The 8,799-nt window shown below is 36.0% G+C and overlaps 1 pseudogene; it reads right to left on the bottom strand.

Moving 5' to 3' along the window:
- Positions 1-7,179: 7,179 nt before the first annotated feature.
- LOC116244890 (uncharacterized) lies at positions 7,180-8,260 on the bottom strand (annotated as a pseudogene).
- Between the last annotated feature and the right edge of the window lie 539 nt (positions 8,261-8,799).

Genomic DNA, 8,799 nt, shown 5'->3' with positions numbered 1-8,799 from the left:
ATCAGGTTTAGAAACTCATGAGGTCGACTGGGTTGTATTTCCACGGGGTCCTTCTCCGTCCTTTGGTGCAACGCTTGTAGTTCTTCTTAATGATGATGACCGACATCACCGTCAAAACTGAATAAGCAAAAACATACCCAAGCCAGCCACCACGCCAATCACAGCAGTAATCGGCAGCGAAGAAGCAGGTGAAGATGCTACTCTTTTTGGGTTGCATTTTACATTTCCACCATATTAGTTACATACGCATACAAGAGTGCGGTTCCTATACATTGGACTATTCTCAGTGGCATTATAGTCGCTGCTGCAATTCTACACAACTTGGTACTGACGTATATTCCAATTGTTACCCATTTCCTTGATTGCAATAACGGTGGAATCTTCCGAAATCTTCATGTGGCTGATGATGGTGTTGTATTGGTATACTTGCTCAATTTCGTCTTCTTCGAATGTATAGGCATTGATAATATTGCTTAGTCCGTAGGTTAAAAATATTTTTGGTTTGCAGTCGAGTTGTAAGCGTTTGCTGGGAATATCAGATCAATTGATGAAAAATTAGTCTAGTTTAATAGCATTTTCTATGCAATATAGCCACTGTTAAATCCCCAATACACCTTTCCATTTATGATGCTGGCGTTTGTAAGTGTCTTTCCTTGGTAGAACCGAAAAGACCCTGGAATAGCATAGCTAAGATTGAGTATATGCGTTATGCCGTCAAGTGAATTGCCGATGCTTCCGTTATAGATGCACGCTACACAATCGTATAGTATACTAAGGGCGCATTAGGATTTAGAACTGCCCAATTTCATTTGCGAAAGGCCTGTTTCGACAACCCGTTCAGAGTTTATGTTGAAATTTGTCGAGTAAACGGTTCCTAAACCTAGTGCTCCGAAGTATACAGACCTATTAGTTGAGTCGATCAGATTAAAAACAACATATTTATCTGCGAAAACATCGGCTTGGCGAAAAATGCCAGTCAGGAAGGATCCAACAGGTTTGCTCTGGTTCACAATTGGCGAAGGGTTAACTTGCTGATTGCTTGTGTTGAGAGCATAGATGCCGATGTATGATTAACACTCTACCAGAAAGAGATATTGCGTAACTTTGATCTCATAGTCGACATAGCAATTGAAATTATGGCCTACTGTCACATTCTGGACGGATCTTCCAGTGTTGGAATCCCGAACTACTAAGTAAACTTAGGAATATGGCCGATTGCCAACGCCATATAGTAGGTAGAGGAAATTAGAATAGATTGGGTGGTACGTGAATGTGAGGAGATAGATTGATGCAAGCGTGATAGCATTGACCTGGGTGAAGTTATAGTATATATCTTAGTTGTAGGGTATTAGTTGCATTAGGCTTTTGTCAGAGAATAAGAGGAAATATGGAATTATTAATAATTATAAGTCAAAAAGATCTAAAATCAGGATTTGGACTGATAAGATTCAATATTATTCTTAATTTTTTAATAGCTGTAATATACCAATCATTTTATTTTGGCTATCTGTACTTTTTCAAAAGGAAAAAGCTTGAAAAGTCAAAAATTGACTTTATTTCCATAAATATCGAAGATTTTTTGCTTTTTAATATATATTTGATTGACGGAATCCCATAAAATCATCTTGATCTTGAATGAAGCGTTATTTTAATAATAGTATTCTTTAGGTTTTGCCGTTTTGATATAAGGTAGATTATCGATCATTTCAGAATCTCAATGAAATGTTAACTATGAGATTTTGCTGCATTATTTCAAATAAAAATAAAATGATTCTTGCCAATACTTTCCAGAAAATTTTCCAATCTTAAAGCAAATATACATTCAAGCATCCTTTTTAAAATATTTGGATAAACTTCTTTTCGAATTCATGATTTAAGTAAGTTTCGGCTTCTATGCATTTATATTAAATTTAGAATTTCTTCTATATGAGTAGAAACCAGGTGGTCAACTTTGAAAGCCCATTATAAATGATCCCGAATTCAAGCATATTTGAACAATCGTCGCCATACATGATCAACCAGAGTGCTAAGGATGAGGCAAAATCAGACAAATCAGAATCGAAAAAATCAAAAGTCTCCTCCATACCCAGCCTCTCATAAAAAAGCTAAGACTAGAATGACAATTCCAGGAAAGATCAGCATCTTCTCCTCTACCTCCTCAACTTGGTCATCACCTTTTGCATTTCGTTCCAGAACATCATCCTCGTCTTTACTAAAAATGAACAATCAAAAGGATTCATGTCCATAGCATAGCCTTTTGCACTGTATGTATCTCGTTGCTATCGACATATAAGCTTTGCAAGGATAAATGGAAAATATTCAACCTCTATGTGCTTTTGGATAAATTTTCCTCACACAGGTGGCAAGCTGCTTCGGTTTCATAGGGTTTCTTCTCCTGATATACACTGGATATTGGTATCAGGCAGTGACTATGCTTGCCTTTCCCCTCGAAATCATCTTCTTTGTTGGAAATTTCAGAATACTTATGTTGCTAGTCAAGTGGTCAAAGTGGAGAATCATCCTTTTCAAGCTTGTCCTGCTTGCGGATTCCGCTGTCTTCTTCGAAATTGGAGCCTACTACATGTCGAATAACTATATGTATACTGGTGGTGAGGACACCGAACTGGATAGCAAAATCAAAGACTTTGTGCTGCTCTATATTTTTGGTCTTTTTGCGCTTTTTGTTGAGTTATACACGAAACTATGCGATATTGACCAGACATCATAGCTGAAATTCGACTACCAGTTCAAGGAAATGGAGGAGTAGAAAAAGATTGAGAGGATTAGAAGGTCAGTGATCGGAATTAACAGATAAGTTGAAAAAGCACGTAGCAAGTTTGTGACACTAGGCAAGAGAAAATAGCGCCAACAAGTTCTTGAAATGCAAGATTTGCCAAATATTTGAGGGAGAAGCCAAACAATCATATCATACACTTATATTTTACTCTATTCTGAATAACGTTAAGTAAATAAACCATATCAAACCTTTCCTCCTTTTTCGATGTGTTTCGGCAATTTGATGGCTTCGATGACCTGTCCAGCCTTGGTGATAACTTTAGGCTTGATGTTTGACTTGAATTGATTGAGGGTGTTCCACTCTGAGCCTATCTTTTCGTCTTGGAGGTATTCGAACTGCTCGACTGTGTTGTAGTTGTGAGGAAGTTTGTTGACGAAATAGTCCTTGAGCTAAATAGAACAATTTGTACGTTTTTATTGTAGGTCTCGCGGATGATGACACCTTCCATTTGGGCGTCTTTTCTTTTTCGCTTAATCTACTCGATTTTGGCTAATTTTTTCTTCACCTCAAGAGCATGATCTACTTTTGGCTCGCTGATGCCGGGACCTGCCCAGCTACCCCATCCTTTCAGTTTTTTGGGTTAGTTGGGAAGTTCTGCGATATAGTTATCAGCCTTTTCTGCCTGGAACTCACGGTAGTTATCCATGATGGCTTCATTTTGCTGTGTGAATATCTACTTGTTTTGCATGATAGCTTCCTTAAGATCTAAGTCCACTCGGTTTGGCTGGTATTTTTATTTAAGACGGTTAATATCGATTCCCTAGGTCAATTATTGAGGATTTTGGTTCGTGTTGATGAAAGTCTTCAAATTCTTTTAGATGAAGTTGCGATTGTTTCCTTTTAGTTCAGTTGATTTGGAATTTCCAGCACTGGCCTGTCCATACTTTTTGCGAGTTAAGTCTTTTTCCTAAACTTATTCGTCAATTTCTTCTTCAATTCTTCGGTCTTCATCTCCATCAAGCAAATCAATCAAATGCAGAGCCTCTTATTTGTCTTATTTGATCTATTTGTCTCTTCCGAGTTTCATGAATTTCATGGCTTATATTCCCTTTTTGGGTTATTCCTATTTTTCTTCCTCGATTTCATCTATTTCTCTCTGTAGGTCTTTCAAGGCTTCTTATCTGTAGTTATCATCATCGTATTCCTCTGACATCTTTTCCAGGAATGCTTCATTCACCTTCTAAAGTTGTTCTCTTCTGATTCTGTTGACCTCATTGATAGAATCCTGGATGTTATTTTTATTTCCTTTGCTGAACCTGAGCAGATCTTGGATATGTTTGTTCTTTGTCTTGTGGCGGAGGGTGATGCGTTCATGGATTCTCTGCTTTGCTAGTTTTTACATATACTAGCCTCTTTCCTATGCATCCATGCCCTCGATTCTTTTGGATTATTCTCTCAGTTTTTGTCTCTTCTTGATCTTGTGGTACAGCTTGCTCTTGATTTTCGCGATTCTTCTTCTCTTTATTTCTTAATTGAACACAATGGTCCTTTGCCTTCGAGCCTATCTCAATCTTTCCTTGGCTTCCTCCTTGGACAATTTTTAAAGAGCGGCCTCTTCTTTCTTCAGGACTGCTCCTTGTGATTGTATTTCCATCTGTTTGAGCTGTCCTTCGATCTTATTATGAAAATCGTTGAGAGGCGTAGATGGGAAAAAAGTGACATTGGCTGCATTATCTTTCTAATGTTTGACGAAATTTAACGAATCTTTCTCTCGATTTAGCTTAACGATTCCTATCCATTTATCACCCTGTTCTTGAGTGGTCCTATAGGTGGATTATCTTTTGATTTGCAATTGTTTCTTGAGAGGAAGTTATTGAACCTTCTGGGATTTGGCATGCAAAAATTATTGAGTGGCATTCGATCCAATCAATTATTATTTACCTGTTTGATCGTTTTGATTATTATTGAATCCTGAAAGCAAATCCTTTAATTACAGTTTTTGCATTGTTGATTATATAAAATAATGGAATTAGACTATTAATTTATCATATATGGCAATATCGATGGATAGGGTAAAAAGGAGGAAAGGATTCAATTAATTGGGTATTATTTTATCTATTATAAGAGAAGGCTATCAATCTTATATTGAAGGATTAAATAAGGGATTAATAAATTGATCATTATTGCTTTTTGCTGATTTGCATGCGATCACCTTTGAACTTGTGTATTCTCCATAAGCTGATCCAAAGATATCCAACGATTCCAACAGTAAATGTTATGGTTTGAAAGGGTATTGAAAAATCAGGCTAAAGTAATCGTTGTGTGACAATTTTGGAGTAAAGCTGATGCATATGGCCATTATCGAAATAGAAAGGGATGTTCATGATCTACTATCCTCCTCCAGCAATGGTCTGAAATGTTTAAAATGGTGGAACAGACGAGCGAAAATACATATGAATTGTTATCTATCTTTGAAGCTACTAATGCAAAGGCAACTCTATTATTATCAATGCTGACGATCCCTTTCTTTGGATGGAGTGATTTAAGTTAATGTTTTAAGGATAGCTTGAAATATTTTCAAAGATGAAGCCCAAAGGAAGCAGAGTGATCAATTTATCCGAGAGTTGTTCTTAATTTATTGAAAGATAAAAGTGTGTGATATACATTTTTAAGGACTGTACCACCTATTGATCATGTTTCCGTCATATCTTACGCTGTTTTGATATTAATTTTTGGCAAGGACATTATCTTATGATGATGGATCTATTTCGTAGACTGAAATTTGGCCACAATTAGATTATCTTTTCAAAAACTACTAATTTATCGTTATTTAGGAAAAATATTCTGAAATTTAGTTCTTCATTAGCACCTATCCATTCGAATTAAAAGGTTAAATATCTTTATAGTAATTTCGATGGATTATCAATCTCTACAATCCTAATGCTGCCAAATTTCTGCATGGAAAGAAGTATTGAGAAAATATTCAATATGCTCTGTACAAAATCTATCGTTCGGATCCGATATGATTATCATTTTTTATTATGGCAAGTATATTTCAAATGTTTTGTCTAAGGAAATTTGAAACAAGTTTTTTAGTTGTCCAAGTTGATCATCTGAAAGCTATGTTACGTTAGATATGTATGCTGTTATTCCTCTTGGAAAGGAAAGCTGAGGAAAGTTGCCTGTTAGATGCCCATTTTGATTTTAACCTTACTTAAGGATCCTGCATTCAGCATGCTTGTCATGGATATAGGAAGGGGTAATTATTTGAGGGTATTTTCATCTAGTAAGCTATCATCGATCTGATGGCCTTGAAGCGTTAAATATGTTAAAACTGCCAAGAGGATGGCGAGTAAAGCATATTTATGATTCATTTGTATGTGATAAATATAAATATTATGAATCACTTCTTTGGCTGGTCTAAAAGCTTAATTGTCACTACTCCTTGCTTTAAAGCCGAAAGTTGATGCTATAATATTATCAGTTATCTCTTGCTACTCTCAACACCTATTTCTTTTTTCGACAGTTCATCAGTTGTCTTCTTGCTGGTTGTGTTGAATTCATCCAATTCTCTTAATTTTGTGAAATATTTTTGCTTTAAACCGCTAGAATATTGCTAATTTCTTTGCTTTAACGACTATGCATGCTTCTTCTTTTATTTAGTACCTATTTTAATTTTTATGATTGGCTTTGACTGGCGAACTGTTTAATGCTTCTTTGTATTAATTTCACATTCTGCAAGTTTTTTGTCTATGGCAGCTAATTTTTCCTTTATACTATCGTTTCTTTATTAACTTCTTCATTGTTGTTCTGAAGCTGTGTCTTTTTGAGCTAAAGTTGTAATTTCTCATATTCCATCTCTTTGACATCATTTGATTTTTCTCCTCTGCAGATATTGAGTCCATTTAATGTGACTCCCTTGCCAATTCTTTATTGCCTACTTTCAATGCTTAAATTTATTGATGCAACTCAACAATTTGCTTCTGCATTTATTCTCTTGTAATGTATTTCAGATTTTAGCATCGCGATTCAAGGCTCTTGAGTTCTTGCATGCAGACTTCTATCATCTTATCTCTATTTTCTACTTCCTTCTGTCTTACTGCAATTATTGTGCTGAGTTTCGCAAGGATTGGGCTCTTACTGTTCGAGGTTACGCCTATATGAAACTGGATAATATGAAATGGGATTGGTCGTTGAATTCTCTCAACAGTTGCTTCAGTTTTTTCTGCTATTATGTCAGCTAGTTTGTAGGCATTGATTCATATTCGCCCTCTTCGTTTATCTATTGCTTTACCCTCTCGACAAAAACGCTTCTCAGTCTTCCTTTGTTGATTGATGCACGACCAAATTTGTTGTTGGACTTGATTGATGGCAGCATGATGCCCGTCTATGACTTTTTCATGGGTATTATGATAAAAAGTTATAAAATTATGAGTAAATTATCAAAGCGCACGCCGTTTTGTCGCGGTATTCATATAAGGTCTCAAAACCCACTCCTTTGTTGCCTCTGGCTGGTTGATCAATCCCAAGAAATTTGATATAATTTCAACTCAAATCTTGGTCCAAGCTCGTCTAGTTTGACCTCTTTGTAAGTTACCTTCTCGTAGTGTGATGTCTAAAGCTAATCACATCATCTTTGTTAGAGAAAGTGATGATTCTTTGAGAATCTGGTTTGGCGACTGGGAAAATGTGCTGCAGGGCTGTCTGTACTCTGACTCCAAGGCTTGTGGTGAAGTTATGGAAGATGAGTGAGGATATATCTCAGGCATTGTCTGCAATTTTTCATTGACATCATGACGAAGGACAACATTTTGAAGTCCAAAATAGAGAGTAGGCCCAACAGGTAAATGACACAAGATAAGACCGTCAGGTTGGCCTCTATGTTCGTGCAAAAGGACAATATCCGAAACTCCTTTCCTGAGTCCCAGTTCAACAAGTTCTTAAAGGACGGTTCCACCTCTGTTGATTCTTTGAGTATTAGGCAGTAGGATGGACAATTCCTTTGCAAATTGAAGAGTCTATTGGTGGGATCCCGAGAAGTTGTTATCAAGACTTGTGGGTCGGAGTAAATGGTATTGGCATATTAATCATCTACTCTTGATCTTGGGACTAAATCACATGGTTTGTACTTATGGTGTTGGCATCTTTCTTCTTGAGTTATTATTCCAATTTCTCTTTTTATCTCAGCAACTATGTGGGGACCTTGGATCCCTTTAGGGAAGCATCACGAACCTTTTGCAACTTTTCATAGTGATCCTTTGATTCCCTCTCTTTGGAAAGATTGAAAAGATACTCCCTACGCTGTCTGATGTTTTTTCTGAGCATTGTTGATTTATTATAGTATATAAGTTCATCACATTAATCAATAAGTAATACCCATGAAGATAATCAAATGCTTGCCCGTGATAATTAATATAGATTCAAGCAAAAAAGATTTGTAATTTATTTTAAACATTTTTTGTGCTAATAAAGAAAAATAAAAATGCTCAAACCTTTAAATTTGGTCTTGACAAAAGCGGCCATAGAGAATACTTAGCAATATTCCCAAAGGATAATCAAGATGTAAGGCTAGTAACCCCTTACAAACCGAGCTGTGAGCACGAAGACAATCAATATGAGAAAAAAATAGGAAGAATATGTCGTTAAATAACTCACAAAATAACAGAAAGTAGCCTCACTCATCCTCAGAAATTCTATACGATAATACTTGAGAAAGCCATTTAAATTGATGCTCTCAAGGCTAATAATAAAAAAAACTGCGTACAAACTTTTGACAAGCAAGAAAAAAAGAGATCTTGAAGCAGGGTTTTTAGCTATCAAAAACTACAAAATAAAAAGCCAACATTCACATATGCAAACCTTCTTTCTGAGGCATACATAGCTACGCATTTTGGGATCATTAATCAGAAAAAAAGAGAGATAAAATCTCGAATCCAGCTTTAGTAGTATAAAAAACCAAACTATTCGCATGAATAAAATCAACATATTCCTGAACATGCTAGATTAAAGTACCAATCGTTGCATTAAAAGACTGTATTACTCTCACTTCTTCACAAAGCTTA

The sequence above is a fragment of the Nymphaea colorata genome, unplaced genomic scaffold (assembly GCF_008831285.2).
Source record: "Nymphaea colorata isolate Beijing-Zhang1983 unplaced genomic scaffold, ASM883128v2 scaffold0363, whole genome shotgun sequence".
Classification (NCBI taxonomy): Eukaryota; Viridiplantae; Streptophyta; class Magnoliopsida; order Nymphaeales; family Nymphaeaceae; genus Nymphaea; species Nymphaea colorata.
Note: the sequence above shows the minus strand (reverse complement) of the source record. Positions and strands in the feature narration are given on the sequence as shown.